This window comes from Petromyzon marinus, chromosome 22 (assembly GCF_048934315.1).
Source record: "Petromyzon marinus isolate PM22_M1 ecotype Great Lakes invasive population chromosome 22, UKy_Petmar_22M1.pri1.0, whole genome shotgun sequence".
Lineage (NCBI taxonomy): Eukaryota > Metazoa > Chordata > Hyperoartia > Petromyzontiformes > Petromyzontidae > Petromyzon > Petromyzon marinus.
The window spans coordinates 10,053,380-10,067,389 of record NC_133688.1 but is presented as its reverse complement, the minus strand read 5'-3'; the positions used below and the strand labels follow the sequence as shown (position 1 = coordinate 10,067,389).

The window sequence follows — 14,010 nt, the reverse complement described above, 5'->3', positions numbered from 1 at the left end:
TGGTCCGAGCCCAGCTATATATGCCTGGTTATTTCTGTGTAGATTTAAGCGTGCTGTCTGATGTGGAGTGGACATTGTCAAGACACTGATATGCACAAGGGCAAAACCATTGTCTACGTGTGCATGTATGTACAGTGAGGGAAAAAAGTATTTGATCCCCTGCTGATTTTGTACGTTTGCCCACTGACAAAGAAATGATCAGTCTATAATTTTAATGGTAGGGTTATTTGAACAGTGAGAGACAGAATAACAACAACAAAAATCCAGTAAAACGCATGTCAAAAATGTTATAAATTGATTTGCATTTTAATGAGGGAAATAAGTATTTGACCCATCTGCAAAACATGACGTAGTACTTGGTAGAAAAACCCTTGTTGGCAATCACAGAGGTCAGACGTTTCTTGTAGTTGGCCACCAGGTTTGCACACATCTCAGGAGGGATTTTGTCCCACTCCTCTTTGCAGATATTCTCCAAGTCATTAAGGTTTCGAGGCTGACGTTTGGCAACTCGAACCTTCAGCTCCCTCCACAGATTTTCTATGGGATTAAGGTCTGGAGACTGGCTAGACCACTCCAGGACCTTAATGTGCTTCTTCTTGAGCCACTCCTTTGTTGCCTTGGCCGTGTGTTTTGGGTCATTGTCATGCTGGAATACCCATCCACGACCCATTTTCAATTCCCTGGCTGAGGGAAGGAGGTTCTCACCCAAGATTTGACGGTAGATGGCCCCGTCCATCGTCCCTTTGATGCAGTGAAGTTGTCCTGTCCCCTTAGTAGAAAAACACCCCCAAAGCATAATGTTTCCACCTCCATGTTTGACGGTGGGGATGGTGTTCTTGTGGCCATAAGCAGCATTCCTCCTCCTCCAAACATGGCGAGTTGAGTTGATGCCAAAGAGCTACATTTTGGTCTCATCTGACCACAACACTTTCACCCAGTTGTTCTCTGAATCATTCAGATGTTCATTTGCAAATTCAGACGGGCATGTATATGTGCTTTCTTGAGCAGGGGGACCTTGCGGGCGCTGCAGAATTTCAGTCCTTCACGGCGTAGTGTGTTACCAATTGTTTTCTTGGTGACTATGGTCCCAGCTGCCTTGAGATCATTGACAAGATCCTCCCGTGTAGTTCTGGGCTGATTCCTCACCGTTCTCATGATCATTGCAACTCCACGAGGTGAGATCTTGCATGGAGCCCCAGGCCGAGGGAGATTGACAGTTCTTTTGTGTTTCTTCCATTTGCGAATAATCGCACCAAATGTTGTCACCTTCTCACCAAGCTGCTTGGCAATGGTCTTGTAGCCCATTCCAGCCTTGTGTAGGTCTACAATCTTGTCCCTGACATCTTTGGAGAGCTCTTTGGTCTTGGCCATGGTGGAGAGTTTCGAATCTGATTGATTGATTGATTGCTTCTGTGGACAGGTGTCTTTTATACAGGTAACAAGCTGAGATTAGGAGCACTCCATTTAACAGTGTGCTCCTAATCTCAGCTCGTTACCTGTATAAAAGACACCTGGGAGCCAGAAATCTTTCTGATTGAGAGTGGGTCAAATACTTATTTCACTCATTAAAATGCAAATCAATTTATAACATTTTTGACATGCGTTTTTCTGGATTTTGTTGTTGTTATTCTGTCTCTCACTGTTCAAATAAACCTACCATTAAAATTATAGACTGATCATTTATTTGTCAGTGGGCAAACGTACAAAGTCAGCAGGGGATCAAATACTTTTTCCCTCACTGTATGTAGAACCTCTTTCACGTCGTATGTAGCCAACTTTGCTAATCGGTATTTGACAACTCCACAGGGAAATATCAAGTAAGAGTGTTGCTCTGCCAATATGAGTGGTAGAGTGGTGAAAATTCCACTCTTTTTCGTAACAAAACGCGAGCTCGGCACAGCGCACCACACAGCTCACTCAACCGGGTTTTACAATTCACAGAGGACAGTCCCGTCACAACTGGACCATCTAAAATGGGGGGTGGTGAAAGGTGGTGAGAGGAGCTCCGCTGCCCCAGCCAAGTGAAGACATCACGTTGAGGAGAGGATAAACATTTTACTGGTAGGAACCTCTTAGTTACACCAGCCCACAGGGGATTATTGTGTCCGTCCGTCCGTCGTACATCCAAAAATGGGAGGGGTGGAGTTGGGTGGAGAGGGGAGGGTGGGGAGGGGCTGGGTGGGGAGGGAGAGGCTGGGTGGGGAGGGGAGGGTGGGGAGGGGCTGGGTGGGGAGAGGCTGGTCACCCCGTGGTGCCCTTATAAAACTCAACGTTTAACCTACGCACGCCGGCTTGTGCCCGCCTTCACAGTCGGGCATATTTGCGGAACACACCATGCCGCCGTTGACCCTGGCCATTGACCGAGCAACCCAACGTTCCTACCAGCTCCCTCCGCAGGAATGTGTAAATGGGTGGGGGGAGGGGGGATAGCATGCGTCGAATGGGCGTTTATACTGTGGGCGTTTCTACTGTGGGCGTCTATACTATTGGTGTTTATTCATACTCCGTGTATGACTTTAAACTGGATGAGTCAAAGTGGGAGAGCTCTGGGGCCGACTCTTGAGGCTCGCCAGTTCTGTGGCCAAGTCTGCGGTATTATCTCATGGGGCATAAACGTGTCCCACAGTTTCTTGGTCGCTGGTCTTAGGCCTTGGACAGCCTCTAATTAACCATTGGTGTCTCCAACCAATTGGCTGGACCAACATGTCCAAATTTTTGTCAGGGGATTTCGTTATGGCATCTATGATCTGGAAATATCAAAAACATTGGGAGCAAGATTATAAGCGGCTCACATCCCATGAAAAGGCAGCACCCTCCTATCTGCAAATAAAAGATCAACCCTTTCCAGGCCAGACTCTCTCCAACTCTTCCATCTTATGACCCCCCCCCCCAACCTTTAGTCACAAGTTGCCCCATAGTGTCGACCCTCTGTGTAAGGGGATTTGACGGGGGGGGGGAGGGTTCGCGACCTCTACCACACGCGAGTGTCGATGAGACCGTCCATGGCGGCTGTACTCCTCGCGGTCTATTTTTATTCATGGCCAGAGCGAGCCCCTCCAGGGAGGACAGTTTAACCGATTCCTCCTCTCAGCTCTTGGCAATCCCCTACTTCGTTGGGTCAAATCAGCTCTTCACATTATGTAGCCGCACTGCGCTGTGGTATTTCGGAAAGACTAGGAGGGCCAGGCTGCTCTGGTCCTCCGGTGATGTAAGGTAAGACCATCCTATGCGCGAGCTTATGATTTAATATGAAAGGAGAGATTCGGGAATGCAGTGTCCTGAAGAAGGCCCTCGGGATCCGTATAGGCACCATCCTCAGGAGGTATATTGTTTTGGGGAGAATCATTTTATTTAAGTGTGCCCCATTTAAAATGAGAGGGGGGGGGGGGGCATCGGCCCAGGCAGCCAGAAATGCAGTGGCTTCCTGAAGAAAGGGAATTAGGTTTTCGAGAAGAGCAATGTTAACAAAGAAGGATCTATGACAAGGTATTTAATGTGAGATGGCGACCACTTAAAGGGCAGAAAGTTGTATGATGATTTGGAGGTTGCTGGCGACAGAGGCATGAACTCAGAGTTTTCGACATTTAAATTATATACCGACACCCTCTCGTACTCAGCGACCAGGGTTAAGATGGCAGGGATCGGCGATTCTGACTCTGTGAAAGTCACCATGACATCATCTGCATAAATATGTTTTTTTTCTCTACCATGCCAAAAGTCATTCCGATAATAGATGAGTTCTTCCCGACGCTTTCAGCAAGTCATTCCATTGCCAGAGTGAATACCAGCGGGGAAAGATGGCACCTCTCTCTTGTTCCTCTGCCTAGTGGAAAGTTATGGGATGCTAATCTGTTGATTACAACTGAAGCCGTGGGGTCCGTATAGAGAAGTTTACACATGTCCATGAATTGAGGAGGAAATCCAAATATATCCACGACTCGGAAAAGGAAGGCTCACTCAACTCTGTCAAATTCCTTTTCCTCATCCAGCGTTAGGGCATATGCAAATATATTGTTTCTAGCTGCTATCTCCACTACACTAACATTTTTAGTGGAGTCTTTATTTTTTACTAACCTCGTTTGGGCTTTATCTGATCGTCAGAAGAGTCTGCTCTAGTCTTCCTGTCAGGATTTTAGCCAGAATTTTCTAATCCAAGTTTAAGAGGGAGATTGGCCTATAACTACCCAAGGCATCTTCCGGGGAACTTGGCTTATGAAGGACCGATATTCTGGTGTAATTTGTGGATATAGCACTGCGTCCAGGGTGATCTTTAACTGCGGCGAGATGGGGTCTCCCATCTTAATGTAGAGCTCGATTGTTAGTTCATCAGGGCTGGCTGCCTTCCCCATTAGGGACACGGCCATGGCCTCCTGGGATTCCTTAGGGGTGATGGGCCAACACATTTCCTCACTTAGCTTTGGGCTTAATTTAGGGAGGGATATTTTGTCTAAAAATATATATCTCTTGTTCTGGTTAATGGCGAGAGTCCTTTTCTTTGCGAATGGATGCAATATAAGAACAGCGCCCTCCTAGCTTTGACCATTCTTGACAATATTCTGGCAGTGGCTCGGGGAGGGAGTCGTGGAAGGGTAGCCTGGCTCTCCTGTACACTCGGCTTTCTTCGTTCGTTTATCAGTTCATTAAGTTCTAATTCTATCCCGCCTATTTATTTGAGGGTCTCTGAGGAGTGTGAAGACTTTAACCTTTCGTGCAGCTTGGCCGGGGTCTCTTTCCAGTTGTTGCTGCATTTCCTGGATTTTCGTCAAATCTCCGGGGCCCCCTTCTTTATCAGGGAACCCCCTAATGCACGCTTTAGGGCGTCCCGCATTATCTGGAGGGGGGAGAGGAGGGGTGTCGATAAGGAGTTAATTCTAATGAATGCCACAGTTTAGTTTTTAAGCTCTCAATGATTAATTAGTCGGACCTCATCTAGGAGCCGCCAGTCTGGGGACCAGAAGTTATTCATTACCTTGTGGGGGGGGGGGGGTCCAGGACAAGTTGCGATGGTCAAAAAGCTGAATGTCTAGAATGTTCGCCTTCGTGAGGTTGTGAGAATCAAGGTCTGTAAATGAGAGAGTAGTCGATTCTGGTGAGTGCCTTTAATGCGCTTCGAAATTTTGTAAATGTTCGTGAAGTCTTTTGCAGCGGGGTATAGGGTCCTGTAGGGGTCTGTCAGCTGGTGTTGGGAGGTAATTTCAGCCAGCAGGAGTGTTTGGGCAGCGTTTTGATCTGACATGGTCGTATGCGAGTTGTCTAGCGTGGGATCCTGACGAGATGCGAGTCGCCTGCCACAATGAATTCCCCTGTTATTTTCCCGATCGGGGCCGCAATTGTGGAAAAGCGCTTTTGAGTTAATCGAGGGCGGGGGGGGGGTGTACACATTAAGTAGGGTAATTTCTTTGACATGAAGCTTTCCTACATACCAATCCTTGGAGTCTGGTGTCAATGTCTGGGAAGTAACTTTAATATATTTTATTCATGTCTTAGGATAGCCACACCTTTTCTGCCTGTGGTGTAGGCGGCGTGAAATACCTGGCCCCGATGAGATTTTAGCCTCCAGCTGGAAGAAATGTGTCTCCGGCAGCAGCGCAATAATAATAATAATAAATATCCGTCCCGATGTTTATAAAAAAAATGAGAGAGGTGCGCGCTGACTCTTAATAGGGCGATTCAAAAACTGATTTACGTCGAGGAAAATTACGTTCAACTTTAACCTCCGAGGGAGGGGATTGAAATTCCGCGACTCGTGGCGGGGGGGGCCACTTTATCCACAGGACAACAGCTGTGTGGCCGATAACAACTTAAATTGTGAAATTACAAAACTTTTCCGCTTGTTCTCCCAGGTCTCCGTTGCAAACAATGGTGATGAATCAAAAATGGGCGTTCACCTGGTTAAACACGTGACATCGATGCATGCGCAAATCGATAACGGCATGATAATAATGTGTGACTGAAGTGTGAGACACTCTACGTTATTTCTATTTATAAAACATATAGGCTGATGCAGATTGTAATGGTCTAGACATCGTCGTATTAAAGTACTACCTTAAAACTGTGCGCTTTTCGGTCCAATCGTCTTTGTCAGTGGGCACGAATAACGACGAAATGGGAGCCAAGCGAATGCTCACATCAGAGAGGACGGTCGCCGGGGAGATGGAGCCATGCGTCTTACTCGTGTACAGGTGCAAGGTGGATTATTACATCGCAGGATCATGAGAGATTGTGGTGGTGGTGGTGGTGGTGGCTTGGTGAGCCTGTAATCGTGCAGTGGACAGATGATGACAATTATATAATGGTAATGACAAGTCATTGTTGCAGATAATGTGTCTGTCTCGTTACTTTTTAGAGCAATGAGTCAAAACCCTAAAGTGTGAAAACTGCTAACTAAACTAAACTTTTTTTTTACCAGGTAAGGCCCACTGAGCTATGAAGCTCTTTTTCATAAGCGATCTGGTCACAAATGATGGCTCAACGAAGTGGTTTAATATGTGGAAAGCTATCGCAACCAAATACTCTAAACTCATGATTCTAAATGTGTGTGTGAGGGGGGGGGGGAGCGGACAGGATCGGGATCGAACCCGCCACCTCCTTCATACCGGGCGAGGTAGTTAACATCTTGCTAACGCGGCGTCCCTGTTCAATGGGTGGTGGTGGAAGTTCCGCATTACTATGGCAGTGTTATTTTTTTCTACAGGACAACCACTGTCAATACACACATATGCCTTATAATTATCCGCTTTTCGGTAGATTGTTGGGGCTATTGCTGCGAGTGAGCAATTTAATTGCTCACGAGCCCCAACAGTTATGAGGCAGCCACGTCACGTAATTTGGTGGTATGACGAGCAGCTTTCCCGACTGCCCGTTGTGTTCCCTTCCCCGACACGCCACACGACATCCTCAAGTTTCAGCTGAGTCGACCAAGGTCAGATAACATTTGGCACTCGTGTGCTGCAACGACAGGACTCAAACGCGTGTTCCTGTGTTCGTAGCCAACACCTAACCTACATATGCACGCGTGCTATATTACGTGTCCTGTTGTGTTAGGCTGTTTAGCTGCGTATTACATTAGCCAGGCTCCCTAACACGAATGCTGAATTATATGATTAGCTATGCCATAACATGTAATTTGCCAGTGCCATTTGTAATTTCTTTGTAATTTAGCCAGACACACTGCCAATGTCACGCTTCGGTGCGACGCACGCATATGATTGAAGCAAGACTTTGGTTCATTAGTTTCATGTGTTTTCACATTTTACCATTTTTACTTCACAACACTAAATAAACCGTGTACACATCTCGGTTACAGGTCTACGAGTCGGTGTTGACAAATCCACATTTCTGTGACAGGGCCCAGGAAACCAACCAGCCGTACCAGTTCCTGTGCGGTTTACTGATCCCAAAGGAAGGATGGTGATCTTGGTGATGGATTCGTGAATATCATATTTATCAGCCCAACAGCGATTCGGTTTATCCAGACAATGAATCATAATAATGACAAGAATGTTAATCCAGTACTTGATAGAAGTTGTGTATCGGCGAACTTCATTCTCTCTTCCGTCAAAATCACATTTGATCTGTTTTCACACTTAAATAATTATACCAAATATTTTCCCACGAAGACTTACTGATTGTTAAGACTATCTTTGAGGAGATTTCTGCACTGGGACAGGTTTGGCCAATGCCACTGATCTATTACGTGAAATAGCTCCAATGCTGTACGTCGTTTGAATCTGTGGGCAATGTAGTTACAATATTTTATCCAGCATTCAGACGTCCCAACCGGGCATTGTTGTTGATAATTGAAAATTATAGAAACAATAATCGATGCACCTACATTTATTTAAACTTGAAAATATATTTCAAATGCAATAAATGCTCTGTTAAGATTAATTAGCGTCACGTGCCCAAAGCAGTCAATCGTGTCCCTTGTTTGCGTGGTAGTAGCTTAGGTCGGAATACATGGGAGCCGAGGACCTCTTAGCGCATGCACATTTTGGCGAATCGTTAAGGCAGGCATGGGTGCCAGCACTTGGTTTTTAACTCAGGCTTATACAACAGTCATAACCGTGCTCTAATGACTGTGCATGGTACATGTAGATTTCCCTACACTGATATTGTTGTGTATAATACATCTTACATTTTATGCACGCGTCGTGATGTGATGTCATGTATAGTTAATTTAAAAATGGTATGCCGTGACGTTATGTAGTGTGTGGTACATTTTTAATGTAGTAACTGCAGGATAACTCCTCTTATCTGCCGCGGTGGTATGGGGGACCAACATCAAGGATCCGAATATCTGCGGCGTCATCAGCGGTTTTTCTCGTCTTATCCACGGATAACTGGCGAATAGCATGCATTTTTCCGCGCAACTTTTCCCGTCCGCGAAGAAATCGCAGATAATAGCAATAAAAACATCATAATGCCCGTAGTCCGTGAACAACCCCGCAGGTAATAAGGATGGATTTGCTGCACAACTTCCCTTATCTGCAAAATCGGAGTTTTTAAATCGCACCCGGGGGGGTAGCGGGAGCACACCGTATTCGCTCTAGTGCATCAAGAGACGTGTTTGTCTCTACTATTTACATTACATATCTGTGTGAGCAATAGTCAATGATACAGAAACACACACACACAGATACAAAGGCAATGATACTCCGAATAGCCTCAACATACTGTTGGGGCAAGTGCTGTTAGCGAGCACCGATGAAGGCGGGCACAGTACACGAAGGGGTGGGTGGCCAGCACCATACCCGACCGCCTTTGTATCTCTTGTGGTGATGTTTACACACCGCATCAGGAAGTAATTTTAGGCTGAGTCGACCTAGGGGAGGCCTCGGGATCGGTTCAGATAATCGTCACTGGCACGGAGAAACGCACACGGATAGACACGAAGACAGAAACACAACACACGTGTAGACACACAAAGGTGTAGCAGGTGTACACACAAAGGTGCAGCAGGTGTACACACAAAGGTGTAGCAGGTGTACACACAAAGGTGCAGCAGGTGTACACACAAAGGTGTAGCAGGTGTACACACAAAGGTGTAGCAGGTGTACACACAAAGGTGTAGCAGGTGCACACACAAAGGTGTAGCAGGTGTACACACAAAGGTGTAGCAGGTGTACACACAAAGGTGTAGCAGGTGTACACACAAAGGTGTAGCAGGTGTACACACAAAGGTGTAGCGGGTGTACACACAAAGGTGTAGCAGGTGTACACACAAAGGTGTAGCAGGTGTACACACAAAGGTGTAGCAGGTGTACACACAAAGGTGTAGCAGGTGTACACACAAAGGTGTAGCAGGTGTACACACAAAGGTGTAGCAGGTGTACACACAAAGGTGCAGCAGGAGTATTAGAAAGCCACGGCTTCACTGTGCATTATGGGTAAACTCACGGATAACCACGAATAATAGGAAGAAATAGAACCGCGGATAACATCACCTTTCGGGGACCCTACAGCTGCCATGTTATGTAATTATCGTGCTTTTTTTTACTCAATTCAGTGATTATATAGTGTATAATACATTTTATATGGGATACAGTTTTGAAATTGTATACACGAGAAAGCTACTTCTTTGAAGTAGCTTTCTCGTGTATACAAGCTACTTCTTTGAAGTAGCTTTTAAGTGTAGCAGCTACCTTTTTGAGGAGTATCTTATTGCTTGAGCTTGCTACTTTTTCAAATAAGCTTCGCCACCACTGCAAGCGTGTGTATGCACGCAGAAGCCTAGCCAGTCATCTCAGTCATATATAGCCTGAGTATAGTTGGAAGTGTACATAAGCATATTCATACGTGCGCACATATTTCTTGAAACGTATTACAAATATATATGTAAAGGCAAAACGTGAAGGCCTGCTTGTGTGGGAAGATTGACAAAAATTTAAACGAATATATTTATTTTTTTACAAATCTACGTAAAGATAAGATTATGGGACCGTAGTAACATAACTTTCAAAACAAAATAAGAAGGAAAATTATTTGCAAAAAAGACTACGTTACGGGAATGTTTTGCGCCCAACACACATTTAGAACCTGATTTGTTTACTCACTCATTTATCAACAGAATCTTTCCCAATTTGGGGCTAATCTGTTTAGAGGCGGGAATTCCCCATTCCCATGGCATGAACTGGTCAACCATACAAAGCGATACACCTACAGACTGGTACTCACATTATCGACCCGGGTCAGGATTTGAACTCCCAACCTCGCAAACGCGAGGCGTGCGACGCTCTAACCATTGGAATAATGACATCGATTCCTACATAACATACACACACACGCTCATACATACTACGCGCACACACAGGAACTCTGTAAGCGTAAATAAACTATCATGTAGCGGGCGTTGCCTGCAGTCTGTCGGCTTTAGAGTCGCACCCCACAGAAGGTGAATTAGAAGGTTCGCTGATGTTTGAAGCCAATTCTATATATATTTTAGTGATTCACATATTGAGACGTAAAGGAATTAGGAACCTAAGGCTGACCAATAAACGTGTGGATTTAGTCATTTTTCACGTCCCAAATTACAACAAACATGTTTGTTTGATTGTTCTAGTTACAGGCATAGAATTGACTATAACGGTGCCAAATGCTATCTGCCTAGCACTTGAGGAACAGCATGTGTACAAGTTACATCAGTTACAGTCGTCTCTATCAAATGAGGTATGCAAGGTAATATAGGAGCCATTCACAGTACAAATACTCTAGTCAATTGAAACATACAGTACTGTATATATAGGCGCTCAAATTCACAAAAAAAACATCTTAAAGGAAACAAGAACACTTACAGCTCACTTGGGCTCATAGCGAATCGTAATCTGTTACCCAGCTTTTGTCTGTAATGCGTTGAGGTGTGTGAAGGTATCCCGCACGTTTGTATGTGAAGTCACTTCGTGTCTCACCAAGCACACACGTGCGCGCGTGTGTGTCTGTGCGTCTGTGTATGCGGGTGTGTTAACATTGTGGGGAGCGGATGTGTAGCGGTTAACGCGCTGCGCTACGATCCTGGCGACCCGGGTTCGATTCCCGCTCACGGCAAACACCAGTGACGATTATCTGAACCGGTCCTGTGCCTCCTCTAAGTCGACTCAGCCTCAACTGAGTACCTGGTGCGATGTGTAAACATCGCCACTAGGGAGACAAAGGCGGCCGGGCGGAGTGTTGGCCGCCCACCCCCTCGTGTGCCGTGCCGTCCTTTATAGGTGCTCACTAACAGCACTTGCTCCTATAGTATGCTAAGGCTATACGGGGGATCTTTGTCTTTGTTAACATCCAAGCGCTGGCTGGCAAGGCACACCACCAGGCAACAATTATGCGAATCGACTCATTTATTCATCCAGGAAAGTTTCGGTGAGTCTTAAGACTCTTGTTCAGAGAGGTCCTACTCGTTGGCTCGTGTTTGCTTGTGGGAGGGAGTACACGGTCCAAACCCCGCCGTCCATACAAGAGGGGAACATTCGAAGGGGCTCACGAACCCTCTTGCTGTGCATGAATCACTCCACATTGCCTCCGACCACACCCAGCAATTGGTATCTGAACCAAACTTGGGCTTTCCCCTGGGTTGACTCAAGCTGAAACGAGTGTGGTCTTCCCGGTGCCGTGGTGGTGTAGTTAAGACGACCAACCACATGGCCACACGATTGGTCTTAACGGAGTGCTGACGAACAAGCATCTACCTCAACAGTTTAAAGAATAAGATCTTTGTCTCGGCGCGCAACGCGTGTGTGCGTGCGTTTGTGTGCACGTGTCTGTGCCCGACTCTCAATTAGAATTTAAATCTCGGTCAGTTGATGCATCGCTGATAACGTTCGTGAAGCTTTGTGACAGGTCAACTGTGTGCTTGTCGATGGAGAGAACGGCCCTACCAGGGAAATGTGTACATTTGACAACTGACTCGGTGATGGAAAATATCCGCGAAGGCGCCTACAACGCATTTTTGAGCGGTTTATTTCGTTTCAGTTTGTCATCGGTCTGGGGCTGTTTTATGTACACTCAGCCCATTGTGAGCAACAGCGCTGGTGAGACAAAGGCGGGAGGGCATTGTATTGGCCACACCACCCACACCTGTGCCGTGCCCAACCTGGATGGGTGCTCTCTAACTGCACTGGCCCCTACGATCTACAGGGCTGAACGAGGAATATTTGCCTTTGTGTAATGCATGCAATTCGTGTAAATAAAAATACATCACTGTGATACAAACTCTGAATGGGGGGAAAACCACTACGTATTTGGGTGCTCCGATAAGAATTTCCTGCTTTACTAAAACTGTTCACACAATGGATTGATAGGGCATTGCCTTGATTTACTCACAATAACCAACACGTGCATTCGACTCGTATGGGGCCTTTATGAAGGAAAAATTGCCCGACGTGCATATTTGTCTATGGTTTTTTTAGCATTAACTGTAAATGAAGATATTCATATGCACTGTGTAGACATTCACACATGCATATATACATGAACCAACTTAATATTTGTCCATGCCTGTCTTGAAAAAACATACTTTTGGTCCCAATGGGCTCTGCCCACGTCTCGTTCTGAAGCCAACAGATTAAATACTTTGGTTTAGTGAGGATCTAACAGTATTGTAAAACAGACACACTTCGGTCTGATAATTTTAATATAAACGTTGTGAATAGTAGCTTGTGCATTTCTGGCTTTACATGTGCGTAAAGCACTTTCATGGAGAATGGACACATTGTCATCCACTAAAAAAAATGTTGAAAGTGTGAGCACATATACACACGCATATGCATGTATATATATATAACACACAAAGGTATCTTTGTCATATCTCGAAATTAAACACAACACATACTAAATACACTAATTTCTACCTGATGGAATGCGCGTGCAATATTATGAGACAGGTGTGTGTGTGTGTGGTAGTAATCTATGTGGTAGCAATCCCACAAATGTCACAAGGTGTGTGGTCAATGAATTGCACAGGTACTCACGAATATTCTCGTCTTTTGGCCTTGGTCCACTACAGTTCGAATCCCAGCTGGGTGGTGAGTTGAGCGAACTGCGGCTGAACCGAAGCGAGAGCGTGGCAGCAGAAGCAGCAGCAGCGGCGGCAGCGGCGGCTGTTGGTTGGTTGGTGGTGGTGGTGGCGACGAGCTTGGAAGCGCAGCTCCCTCCTGGACGGCTATGGTGCCTGAAGACACCGCGAGTCTGTTGCGCTCCCTCTGAGCCACGCGTGTGCGTGCAGGGGTGGGTGGAGGGCGTCATGATTGGGTGTGCGGGCGGTAGGGGGGGGGGGTAGGGAAAGGGGGGTCGCGTCTGGGGGGAGGTGTAGGTATATGGATGGGCGTTTGGGGATGAGATGCGCGTATTATGTGCGCGCATTTGCATGTGCGCTGGTGGTTTAGCGCACTGCGCTATGATCCCAGTGACCCGGACTGGAATACTGGTCGCCTTCCATTCACAGCAGTGGTAAAATGAAATATGAGACTGGACTTGTTTTTCCCTAAGGTTGACTCAGCCTGAAATGAGTTACTGTACGGTGAGATCAGACGCTACTTTCATGGTAAACCTCACTATCTAAAAACTTGGAGAAGGCGTGGACCCACCTCTCCGTCGTTTGCCATTCGTGGTGACCTTAACAGGTTCTCGGCAAACAACACGAGTCCCAGTGGTCGGTCGGAATAAAAGGGAGAGATCTCTGTCTTGTGGATGTGCATCCGTGCAGGGATGGCATGTGGTGCTCCCACTGCTTCTGTGCATTCCCAACAGCACGGTGATCGATTCTCGGCCCTGAACTATCAGGAGGACACTAAAGCAGCCCGTGTAACCAGTTCAGTTTATTTTGAAGTACCCTGTGAGCTGTGAAGCTCTTGAATCGGGTTTCGTCAACACAAAAGCATCGGCTCCCTGGCAAACATAACGTACATAACGGGTCGCAAGAACAATAGGAATAAAAATAAATACGCAGTGAAGAAAAATGGCAACAAATCACACCATGTAGAGTATATTAGCGAGTTTTATTTTAAACATTTAGCTAAA

The 14,010-nt window shown here is 46.1% G+C and overlaps 2 protein-coding genes across 2 annotated transcripts in view; both read right to left on the bottom strand.

The window, feature by feature from the left end:
• Positions 1 to 13,091, bottom strand: part of CHAT (choline O-acetyltransferase) — a 94,468-nt gene extending 81,377 nt beyond the window's left edge. The window contains exon 1 of the mRNA XM_032959092.2: positions 12,963 to 13,091. The gene's annotated coding sequence lies outside the window, so the exon portion shown is untranslated. The remainder of the gene's footprint in view (positions 1 to 12,962) is intronic.
• Positions 1 to 13,101, bottom strand: part of SLC18A3 (solute carrier family 18 member A3) — a 38,054-nt gene extending 24,953 nt beyond the window's left edge. Inside the window, exon 1 of the mRNA XM_032959093.2 lies at positions 12,963 to 13,101. The gene's annotated coding sequence lies outside the window, so the exon portion shown is untranslated. The remainder of the gene's footprint in view (positions 1 to 12,962) is intronic.
• Positions 13,102 to 14,010: the final 909 nt, after the last annotated feature.